The 12,865-nt window shown below is 39.0% G+C and overlaps 1 protein-coding gene across 4 annotated transcripts in view; it reads left to right on the top strand.

The window, feature by feature from the left end:
- ZNF217 (zinc finger protein 217) overlaps nt 1-6,911 on the top strand; it is a 104,607-nt gene extending 97,696 nt beyond the window's left edge. For all 4 annotated transcript variants that reach the window (XM_074210274.1, XM_074210273.1, XM_074210272.1 and 1 more), the window contains exon 6: nt 86-6,911. The gene's annotated coding sequence lies outside the window, so the exon portion shown is untranslated. The remainder of the gene's footprint in view (nt 1-85) is intronic.
- Nucleotides 6,912-12,865: the final 5,954 nt, after the last annotated feature.

Here is a 12,865-nt window from a genome sequence, read left to right as displayed (position 1 = left end):
TTTCTTAGTCTTGTTCAGTTTTAGATTTTTTGAACTATTATTGTGTAATTTCATCTTAATCAGTTTTCTTTTTCTACCCTCCCAGGTCTTATAAGGACATAAATACATATTCTCTGTGGAGTTACCCTCAGCTCATCCTTTGAGAAAATGAATGGTGAAAGCTACTGAAATAAGCTGTGATTGTACTGTACATATAAAGAACACTACAGTTTTATAATGTTGGTTCTGTTTAAAATTTGTACCAAATAGCAATAAAAATTGTAGTTGGAAAAGTTGGGTTGTAAAAGTGGAGAATGTATATCTCTATTTTGACCTTAAATAATATTTTTTTTAGAATTGACCAAATATTAAGTAGTTTTTTTGAATACTTGAGAGCTGCTGAAAAGTAACTGGGGGAGGGAGGGAGTATATAATGCTTGCACCTCAGGTAAAATTTTGTAAATATCTACTTGTTTAAATACTGTGGTTCTTCTATTCGCGCATCTCTCCTGCTACTTCCAAGATAGCTCATCATTTTGAGCAGTTTCTGATCTTGTGCTTTTTTCAGTTAGGATAAGTTTCATTTTAAAACTAATTTCCAATGATTTGTGTGGATATCAAATCCTAGGAAATCTAACATTGTTGTCTTTATGCAAATTCATGTGAGTACACCTAACTGAAGTATTGACCCTCTCTACCAGTTTGTGCTGCATATTATAAGATCACTTCTGAATTTTCAGTTCTCTTTTATTTCAAATTATTTCAGCATGTTAGCTGAGAGAGTTATGTTACTTGTTACTATTTTATGGTTTGTAAATTGTCCTGGAACCACCAGACTACTTTATTTGGTGATTTTTTTTTTTTTTTAAATTGATGGGGTATGGTGGTTTTGTGGAATTTTTTAAGTATGTCTCTACTGAGAACCCTTTACTCTGAGCAGACAAATCTTTGCTAATAGTGAACAAAGTAATATGTGGAATTTATTTAAATTTGTTTTCTAGCAAACTAAAATCATTTTTTAAAAAATTTGACGTCATATATTTACTCAGACTGGTTAAGTTTGAGTGCAAAATTATATATATGTATATACATATATATATATATAATCTTACAATATGGGGCAGCAATTTTAAAATAAAAGACTTTTGGTGCATCTTATGTTTGTATTTAGAGATTTTTTGGTATTTCTGGAATCTTAGTTAACTGAAGACACATTGAAGTTAATTGTAGACACATTGATTCTGAATAAGAAATTGCCCACTGTGTAGAGGGTTGGTGAAGGGATTATATATTGTTTCCCTTCCTCTACCACAACCCTACTCCCATCCTTTTTTGTGTGTGTTTGTTTTGAAATGACAAGGTTTTTCCTCTATGCTCATTCAACTTGAGTTTTAAAAGGAGGGCAGCCACCAGCCAGCAGAACTGATTTATTGAATATTTTAACTTTTGCTCATCGTTACCTCTACTTGTAGCCTATTGGCTGAAGATTTATTCAGCATATACATGGCTTTGGCTTCCATGCTGTATTTTAGTAAGAAACTGTCTCAAAATTTTTGCACTGTTAGGTTTTTTTACCCTGTTCTCTTCCACATAGAAAGTGTAAATGTCCTATAGTAGCAAAACCTAGAAATACTGTTTTTCATTATGCAACATAAGACATCCTTGATATGTCTTAACTCCTGTGTTAAAGGGGACCTAATTGACATCAGTCAACTGGCATTGTAATGAAGTGCTGTGTATCAGGAAATTGTACACTTTTTACCTTTTTTCCTGTTCATAAGCTGAGCCATATGTACATAATCTAGATTTTGTTTTCATAGTTTTGCACTTTTTTATAGCCTATTTTTCAAAATGAACACATTTGGAAGGTGGTTGGCCTAATATTTGCCTGATTTACTGAGTCTTACAGAATGCATGTCATGAGGATATTCAAATCTTAAGGGGTTGTGTGACAGAGGGCTGAAATTTAAACTTGTTAAAAAAAAATTACCAAATCTATTCGAAAACAATCAATTCATGTTATGCTGCAGTTTTCAGGGGTTTTCAGATTTTTACTTTTTAACCATTATTTCTTACATGCATAACATGTCAATAATTCCACAGCCCTGTACTTCAAAGTACTTTTTTGCCCATCAGTATTAACTATTGGGATACTACTGGTTTTGTATTTTTTTTCCTTTAAGATAACAGTGCATTTATATAGAGGTACAATTTGTTGAAATTTTGTTTGTATTTATTTCATTTCAGTTTGATTTATTTTAATTGTTAAAACTTAAGTTTGTCAAGCAGTAGACATTACTCGTTTAATTTATGATATATTTCAGTTTAGTCAAGGTATGTTATTATATGTGGATGTAAATATAGATTTGGTGTTTTGCAATTTTGGCTTCTGGTCTTTATTTAGCACTATAATGATTTCTATTTTTTTCTCAATTTCTACTTAAAAATGATAGATCAGGACTAAGCAAAAGTTGTGTTTTTGTTTGAATTCACTTTTGATGGAAGAGAAAAAAAAACTTGTTTGTATGTAAACAGAATATTGAAAATCTTTTTTACCAAACTGGCAGATGACACATAAGTGGGAGAGATAGCTAATAATAAATGAATGCTTGGATCCTGAAAGATGACTGGCTGAACTTAAATATGATGGAATTTACATAGGCATAAATGTAAAATTTTACATTTAAATTTTTTAAAAAGCACATCCAGATGGAGTGAAGCAGGTATCATAGCTATATAGAAATTTGAACAGGATCTGGAGATTTTAGTAAATTATATAAGCACTACATGAGTTAATGTGACATGGACGGCAAAATAGCTAATTTGACACTAAACTACATTGAGAGAAAGTGATATAATGGAACATACATTGAAGGCACTTTTGAGAAATCAAGTGACATGAATTTGAATCCTATTTCTGATGATTATATGACAATATTCAAGTCATTGCACTGGGTTTGTTTTATAAAATGATTGCTTCTTTTTTCTGCCTCAAAGGATGTTATAAGGAACAAATAAGACATTGGGAAACAATGTTCAAGACTTACAGTGCTATGTGAAGGTTAACTGTTAAGATTAATGTGTCCCAAAAAAGTGGGGATTCTTGAGTCTTCTTTGACCAGAGGATGGCCCAAACCCTGGTGGGCTTTGAGGACAAACTAAATGAGGTGTTGAATTGGGAAGAGGATTTTAAGAGCTGTTGGTTAAAAGCTGGATCATTTAACAGAAAAGGAAACAGATCAGGGAGGTTGGGTGACTTTCCCCAGGTCACTAAAGCACCAACTCTTGCCAATAAGGCTTAGAAGAGAGTTCAGAGATTTTTAAGTGACTGGGCTGGGATTTGAGCCTAGGTTCTCTTCTCAGAATCCAATGCTCTTCCCAATGAAGTTGTCAGGAGTGGGAGCAAAACATGGAAGTAGAGGCAGATTTATGGTTAATATAACGAAAAATCAACAATTATTGTTCAATTCTGTGTCTCCATTTGGAGTTTTCTTGACTAAAGATATAGGAGCAGTTTACCATTTTCTAATCTAACTGATACAAATGTGACTTGCCCAGGATTACCCAGCTAGTAGGGATCATAAAACTGGATTTGAATTCTGGTCTTCTTGATTTCAGGCCAGGCACTTTGCTACCCAAAACCAACAATTAAAACTGTCCCAAAGTGGAGTAGACTGCTATAGAATAGTGAATTTCCTCTCACTAGAAGTTTTCAAAATGAGACTGGATAAACTTTTGTAGGGTAATAATGCTTTAAGTATATAGGTCTATTCAGAAAGTGCCTTTAAAAACCATAAGAGTTCAATAGAAATGAATAATTTTGATAATGTTAACAGAATATTTTTATTGGTGCATAGAATTGAAAGTCAATTTAATAATTACACCAGGCTTCTCCATTTCTATTTTTCTTTTCTACCTTTTTTTCTTCTTTGGCTGGGGCTTAGATAAAAACACTTTACCTGCAGTCTGGTAGGGAGAAGATAGGATGAGGCAGAGGAAAAGATGCCTGGGGAGGTGAAAGTATGACTTTTGATTTGCCCTTTAGATAAGTAGGAATCTAGTAGGTAAAAAAGAGGGAGAAAGGATATTCAAGAAAAAGGAACCCTTCAGGATAGTCCCTGAGGCAGATCCTCAAACTAGGCCAATCCCATCATGTCACCAACCCACCTGCAGATTAGCAGAGGCAGCAGCCTCAGTGTTGAGGCCAGCATAGAGAGGCACCAGTAGCCCCAGTCAAGCTGAGACAGAAAGACCCTAAGCAAAATTCAGCCTCAGAAGCCTCTTGAAGCTTGTGTTGGGAACCCAGCACAGATAAAAGGAGCCTCTATCGGAATGGTTTTGGTGTCTAGAGAGCTCTTAGTCACCTTAAGAAGGGGCCTAGTCTGGTCCACCACACTCAGCACCTGGAAAGCTATCATTTAGTTTTTGGATTCTGTCCCAATTTCTACTTGTGAACAAATCAAGGAAAACTGATCACCATAATGAAATAACCTTGGTATGCTGGCCTTGCCAAAACCTAAACAATTTGTTATTTAAGATGGTGGTGTTAAGTGACTTGCCTGAGGTCACACAACTAGTTAATAAGTGTCTGAGGCCAGATTTGAACTCAGTTACTCCTGACTCTAGGGCTGGTGCTCTATCCACCTGTGCTATAAGCCCAAAGATACCAGTTAAGAAGTCACTATTTGTCCACAGTCTATCTGGAAAAATTGGAAAGCAGTGTGTGTTAGAAATTAAGTATAGAAAATACTATACCATATACCAAGATAAACTCCATATGGGGACATAACTTAGACATAAAAGACATGACTTAGACAAAAAAATCTAAGTGATACAAAAAAAAGCAAGAAAGGAATTGCTTTTATTTGTGGATACAAGAAGAGTTCATGGCTAAACAGGATAGAGATCACAAAAAGAATTTTGATTACATAATTCAAAAGTTTCTGCACAAACAAAACAAGAGAAAGAGATAAATAGGAAAAACCCTATTTTTAGGAAGTGAAAGAATGTTTACTGTTTCAATCTTCTGGAGAAAACTGGAGAGAATTACATTAAGCAAGGGACTTCTGCCCAAGATGGCGGAGAGAAGACAGGCACAGTTCTAAAGTCTCCTGATCTTTTTGTAACTGATATGAAACAAACCTTAACAGAAATCAGATCCACAAAACCCAGAAAGAAAATCCAGGAGAAAATATCGACCTCAGGATTTGTTTTCTGAGGTGCTGGGCACTGGTGGGTGAGCAGAAGAACCAACTCAGCTGACAATAGGGAGAGGAATGATCTCAGCCCAGGGTAAAGCCCACCATTGATTGAAGACAAGTATTTTAACAGCTTTAATTTCTCCCTCCAGGCCAAGGGAGAGGTGCTCAATCAAGGTCACACTACAGAGAAAGCAACCAGCACCTCCTACTGGCCAGCTGGAGGTATTGCACTCAGTAAAGCCTCTAGGGATCCCAATACCAGCCCCTCCCCAATTCGAGGTCTTAGCAAAATGAAGAAAGGTCAGTGGAAAGGTGGATCCATAGAAAAATTCTTGGAAGGAAAAGACTCATAATTCAGAGAGACCTAGAACCTCTGCGGAGAATATGATCTGGTCTCCAGCACAGAAAGACCTCCTTGAAGAAATAGGGAAGGAGTTTAAAAATCAATTGGAAAATTCGGGAAAAGAAACCCAAGAGAAGATTAACACCTTGCAACAAGAAAACAAATCATTTGAAAATACAATTGGACAAGTACAAAATGAGAATAATTCTCTCAGATCCTCAATTGGGCAAATGCAAAAAGAAAATAACTCAAAACCTCAATTGGTGAAATGGAAAGCTCTTTCAAAAATAGAATTGACCAATTGGAAAAGGAGTTGCAAAAGGTAAATGAAGGAAACTCCTCTTAAAAAAAAGAATGAATTGCCTAGCTGTGTGACCTTGGGCAAGCCACTTAATTCCATTTGCCTTGCAAAAACCTTAAAAAAAATGGAGTCTGCAGAAACTAATGACTTCATGAGACAGCAAGAGCCAAGAAAAAATAGAAGAAAATGTAAAATAGCTCATCAGCAAAACCACTGACCTCAAGAATAGATTGAAGAGGGGCAACCTGAGAATTATTGGACTTCCTGAAAACATTGAAGAGAAAAAAAGCCTGGCTCAGGGTTAACTGACTTGTCCAAGGTCATACAGCTTATGTGTTTTAATTTAATATTTATTATCATTTTGTACATTTTTTATACATTAATAAAATATTCTTGTTTAAGAGTAAACAAAATACCTCCTCCCGCCAAAAAATATAGACTCACTTGAGAGAAAAAAATGAAAATAAAAAATAATAGTAATAATTGTAGGTATGGCCAGGTTGCGCAGCAGACGGAGCAGCAGCCCTGGAGCCAGGAACATCCAAGCCCATATCCAGCCCCGTAGGCCCAACAATCACCCAGCTGTGTGACATGTAAGCCACCCCAACCCCACTGCCCTGCATAAACCAAAAAAAAAGAAAAAAAAAGACAAAATAGTAATAATAATAATTATAAGGGCAGCTGGGTGGCAGACAGAGCACTGGCCCTTGAGCCAGGAGCACCTGGGTCCAAATCTGGCCTCAGACACCCAATGATCACCCTGCTATGTGGCCCCAGGCAGACCACCCAGCCCCATTTGCCCTGCACCCCCCGCAAAATAATAATAAAAAATGTGCTTCAGTCTGTTTCAACATCACCAACTCTGTTGTGGGTGGATCACCTTCTATATGATAAGTCCATCACAAAAGTTATTTCCATATTTTTCCAATGTTGCCATTGCTGATCACAACTCCCTCCTTTCATATTTCTCCACTACCATGTGCTATATTTTCTCTCTCCTTTCACTCTGTCTCTGCTGTAGGGTAGCTGAGTGGCACAGCAGACAGAGCCCCGGCTCTGGGGCCAAGAGGCCCTGAGCCCCCATACCACCCCTTAGGCCCAGCATCCACCTGGCCCTATGGTCCAGGACAGGCCATCCAATCCCAGCCCCTTGCAAGAAGTAAAAAAGGAAAATGTGTTATATCTGACCACTCACCCCCCCCCCTGTGGTCCCTCCTCTCCTTCATTCACATCCCTCCCTTCCCCGTTACCCCCCCTCTCCTTACTCCAGAAGTCTATACCCCATTGAGTATATATGCTGTTTCCTCTCCTAACTACCTCTGATGAGAGAAGATTCCCTCATTCCCCCTTGCCTTCCCCCCTTCCATATCATTGCAATAGCTCATTGTAATAAAGAAAAATCTTATATGAAATATCTTGGTCTATTCCCCCTCTCTTTTTCTTTCTCCCATTACATTTCCCTTTTTTCTATTGACTCCATTTTTACACCATATTTTATCTTTGAATTCAGTTTTCTCCTGTGCTTCATCTAAAATCTCCTTCTACCTGCTCTGTTAATTGAGAAGATTCTTATGAGTATTATCAGTGTCATTTTTCTGTGCAGGAATACATGCAGTTCATCCTCATTAAGTCCCTCATTTTCCCCTTCTCCAATCTCTATACTTCACCTGAGTCCTGTATTTGAAGATCAAACCTTATGTTCAGCTCGCCATTCCAACAGGAACATTTGAAATTACCCTGGTTCATTGAAAGTCCGTCTTCTTCCCTGGAAGAGGACATTCAGTTTTTTTTTTTTTTAGGTTTTTGCAAGGCAAATGGGGTTAAGTGGCTTGCCCAAGGCCACACAGCTAGGTAATTTTTTAGTGTCTGAGACCGGATTTGAACCCAGGTACTCCTGACTCCAAGGCCGGTGCTTTATCCACTAGGGCCACCCAGCCACCCTCAGGACATTCAGTTTTGCTGGGTAGTTGATTCTCAGTTGCATTCTAAGCTCTTTTGCCTTCCAGTATGTTATATTCCAAGCCCTATGAGTTTTTAGTGTAGTTGCTGCTAAGTCCTGTGTGATCCTGACTGCAGCTCCACGATATTTGAACTGTCCTTCTGGCTGCTTGTAATACTTTCTCTTTGACTTGCGAGTTGTGGAACTTGGCTGTAATATTTCTGGGGGTTGGTTTTTTGGATCTCTTTCTTGGGGAGATCAGTGGATTCTCTCCATTTCTATTTTTCCCTCTGCTTCTAGGATATCAGGGCAATTTTCTTGTAGTAATTCTTTGAAAATGATGTCAAGGCTCTTTTCCTGATCATGACTTTCAGGTATTCCAATAATTTTTAAATTATCTTTCCTAAATCTGTTTTCCATTTCGGTTGTTTTTTCAATGAGATGTTTCACATTTTCTTCTAATTTTTCATTCTTTTGGTTTTGAAGTATTCAGTCCTGAATTTTAGTAAATTCATCAGTCTCCCTGAGATTCTATTCTTTGTCTGAAGGATTTATTCTCCTCAGAGAGTTTTCTTATCTCTTTTTCCATCTGGCCCATTCTGCTTTTTAAAGCATTCTTCTCCTCAATAACTTTTTGAACTGTTTTATCCATTTGACCTAAGCTGGTTTTTAGCATGCTATTTTCATCAGCGTTTTTTTGGATTTCCTTGACTAAGCTGCTGACTTCATTTTCATGTTTTTTCCTGCATCTCTCTCCTTTCTTTTCCCAGTTTTTCTTCTAATTCTCTCATTTGATTTTCAAAGTCTTTTTTGAGCTCTGTCATAACCTGAGCTCAATTTCTGTTTTTCTTGGAGTCTTTAGATGCAGGAGCTTGTGCTTCCTCATCTTCAGACTGAGTGTTTTGATCCTTCTTGGGTTCATATGCTAAATATTTCTCAATGATCTTCCTCTTGTTTCTCTGCTTGCTCATTTTCCCAGCCTAAGCCTGTTTTGGGGGTGCTTCCTGATCTTTTGGGACACTCCCACAAGGGTCTCAGTGTGTAAGGCTCTGTCCTCCCTCCTGGTCTGTGAATGACCATATGCGCCCCTCTCTGCCATGGGGCTGAGGTGGGGGGGACCTTGCTGTTCTATTGGGGGGGGCCTAGACTGTGATCAGGATCTGAATGTGGTCAGAACCCTAGAGTCCTGTTCCAGGGGCAGAGGACAGAGCTCTGCAGTCTCTTTCTCTCTCTCTTCACTCCCCTCCCTAGGTTCAATTTGCTCATGCCCTGGGGGCTCCTGCTTACTGGCCACACCTGCTTCTGTTTCCTGCATCTGCCCTGCTGAGGCCATGCTGCTGGCTATGTGCCCTGAGGGATGGGCTTCAAGTGCTCGCTCTGGCAGAGGTCCCCCTGCTGTTCCCCCAATCTGTGCCTGGTGCTCCCGGGCGTAGGTCAGGAAAATCCCCTGCTGCTGTGAGCCGCAGCTCCCAGCACTCTGGGGCTGCCTCTGGGAGGCTGACACTCTGGTGGGCCACCCCTCTGGAAGGCTGCCCCTCCAACCCCGGGGAGCAGAGCCTTTCTACTCTTTTCCAGGTTACCTTTAGTAGAACTGCCTCACTGGGTCCCTCTGTGGGTTCTGTCTCCCGAAAATTTAGTTAGAGTCCTTAGTTTTGAAGATTTATGAGAGAGCACCTAAGACAGGATCCTCTCTTGTCGCCATCTTGGCTCCGCCCCACAACTAATGTTTGAATTCATATTTGAACTCAGGTCTTTTTGATTCCACATCTGTGACTGTATCTACTGCATCACCTAACTTCCCCCATAGGAGTTTAGGTCAGGGAAAGGAATATCAGAGTCTATAACCTCGAAAGTGGAATGCTAGTTGGTAATGATGATACCCAATGTGACAATCACTATGTATGGCTGAAGTAGAGTGAATTTTGAGATTTAAAGAGGCTGAAGAATTGGGAGGTTAAAAAATTAGAAAGAACATCAATTGACTGTTGAAGTCTTTTAATAAAAAGGCAGAAGTTGCAGAGGAGAGGAAGATGATGAGGCTGTTGCTAAACTCTTGAGGATGAGGAGATGTGGATCAAGTAGATGTATAATGAGAAGTGATGAAGGAAGAATCTGGCAATGACAGTGGGGAGGCAAGGAGTATTTTGACTTCAACTCTAAGAGGAGTGTGTTGTTGATAGGATGTGAGATAAGATACACAGCAGTGCTGTAGAAGATGACTGGAGATGCACTGTGATTAAGCAGAAGCCTAATTTCAATGAGGGCTATTAGATGGAAAAAGTTTGAGAGAAGGAAGTCTAGGATGAGTGAAAATTTGTTCATAATGGAATAGGAATTATGGTAAAGAACCGTGGAAAGTAAATGGGATAAGAATAGGACATATTTATGGTCAGTTGAAGGAGGATAAGTATGAAAGAACAGAAGGTAGGAATTGGGGATACTTATCCCTATATGACTAATGTACATAAACATTAGTTTATAAGAGTTGGGTTACTGGTGAAATCATAAAGTGGGAAGGAACCATAGCAACTTTCTTTTCTAATCCCTTCAATTACAGATAAGAAAACAAAGTTCCAGAGGGGGAACTATCTTGCTCAAAGTTATTACTGGTACAGGGGTTATTGTGAGAATCAAATGAGATGATGAATGTAATGCACTTTGTAAACCTCAAAGTACTTGTAAATGCAAGTTAATCACTATCACCACCATCATCTTCATCTTCATTCTCCTTTCTTTTCCTCCTCCATCCTCTATCCTCCTCAGGTCACCAGGCCTCCAATACGATGAAAACTTTACTTCTCAGTCTTTTGTTGTACTGTTGAGCTCAAATAATTCTTATAGGGATATTCAGGAGCGAACTGGTAAATGTTTAACAACCTGGCTCTTTGGTGTAAATGGAGGTGATTTAAATTTGATTTACATTATTAGCACTTTCTTAGTTCTATACAATCAGAAAAACAGCAAATCAAGTTCTGATTTGTAGCTATTGTCAATTTCTCAAGTATAAATTTTCATAGTAAAATCTTGCAGTTGACTCTTTAAAGCCAGTGAGAGCTGATTCCAGGACATCTCTGTATAGGTAGTATTAGAGTATTAGTTGAGTTTGAACTGACATTTATTGTTGTTGTTTAGTCATGTTCAATTTTTCATGATCCCATTTTGGGGTTTTCTTATCCAAGATTCTAGAGTGTTTTGACGTTTTCCTCTCCAGATCATTTTTCAGATGAATAAATTGAGGCAAACAGGCTAAGTGACTTATTCAAGGTCACCCAGCTAGTAAGTATCTGAGGTCGATTTGAGTTCAGAAAGAATAGTCTTCCTGACTTCAGGCCCAGAACGCTATCCACTGTACCACTCAGCTGCCTCAAATCTAGCAATAAATTTAAGCATTTATATCCACTACTACAGATGTGTGGAGGGACCAAGATTAGGGTGATAATCACTTATATTCAAATACTGTGGTGAGTTGCTTAGCCTGTTTGTTCAGTTTCCCCATTTGAATAATGAAGATAAGAATAGCATCCACCTCTTTCTTTTTTTTTTTATTAAATTTATTTTTTATTCTCATTTTGTACAAATGTTTTTCTTTACATTAATAAAATATACTTGTTTACAAGTAACCAAAATATCCCGCCCCCCCCATGAATATAGATAGACTTGCTTGGGCAAAAAAGTAAAGGGGAGAAAAAAATTAAAATAAAAAAAATAATAGTAATAATTGTAGGTATGGCCAGGTGGTGCAATGGACGAAACACCAGCCCTGGAGCCATGAGCACCTGAGTCCATATCCAGCCTCGTAAACCCAATAATCACCCAGCTATGTGACATGCAAGCCACCCAATCCCCACTGCCCTGCAAAAACCAAAAAGAACAAAAAAAAGACCCAAAACAAAATAAAATAGTAATAATAGTAGGGGTGACTGTGTGGCAGACAGAGCATTGGCCCTTGAGCCAGGAGCACGTGGGTCCGAATCCGGCCCCAGACACCCAATGATCACCCTGCTATGTGGCCCCAGGCAGGCCACCTAGCCCCACTTGCCCTGCACCCTCCCCCAAATAATAATAACAAAAAATGTGTTTCAGTCTTTGTTCCAACACCATCAACTCTGTCGTGAGTGGATCACATTCTTTATGATAAGTCCATCACAAAAGTTACTTCCATATTTTTCCACCATTGCCATTGCTGATCGCAACTCCCTCCTTTCTTATTTCTCCACTACCATGTACTATATTTTCTCTCTCCTTTCACTCTGACTCTGCTGTAGGGTTGCTGAGTGGCACAGCATACAGATCCCTGGTCCTGGGGCCAAGAAGCCCTGAGCCCCCATACCACCCCTTAGCCCCAGAATCTACCTGGCCCTATGGTCCTGGGCAGGCCATCCAATCTAAGTCCCTTGCAAGAAGTAAAAAAAGAAAATGTGTTATATCTGACCACTGTCCCCCCATGGTCCATCCTCTCCTCCTTTATTCACATCCCCACCCCTTCCCTTCCCCCTGCTCCCCCCTCCTTCTTACTGCAGTTGTCTATACCCCATTGAGTATATTTGCTGTTTCCTCTCCTAGCCATCTCTGATGAGAGCAAAGGTTCCCTCATTCCCCCTTTGCCTCCCCCCTTCCATATCATTGCAATAGCTCATTGTAATAAAAAAAAATCTTATGTGAAATAGCTTGGACTATTCCCCCCTCTCCTTTTTCTTTCTCCCATTCCATTTCCCTTTTTTCTTATTGACTCCATTTTTACACCATATTTTATCTTCGAATTCAGCTTTCTCCTGTGCTTCAACTATAAAAGCTCCCTCTACCTGCTCTATTAACTGAGATGGTTCATATGAATATTATCAGTATCATTTTTCTATACATGCAGTTCATCTTCATTAAGTCCCTCATATTTCCCCCCTGTCCTCCAATCTCCATGCTTCACCTGAGTCCTGTATCTGAAGATCAAACCTTCTGTTCAGCTCTGGCCATTCCAAAAGGAACCTTTGAAATTCCCCTGGTTCATTGAAAGTTCATCTTTTTCCCTGGAAGAGGACATTCAGCCTTGCTGGGTAGTTCATTCTTGGCTGCATTCTAAGCTCTTTTGCCTTCCGGTATATTGTATT

The sequence above is a fragment of the Macrotis lagotis genome, chromosome 1 (assembly GCF_037893015.1).
Source record: "Macrotis lagotis isolate mMagLag1 chromosome 1, bilby.v1.9.chrom.fasta, whole genome shotgun sequence".
NCBI lineage: Eukaryota > Metazoa > Chordata > Mammalia > Peramelemorphia > Peramelidae > Macrotis > Macrotis lagotis.
This window is presented reverse-complemented; position numbering and strand designations above follow the sequence as displayed.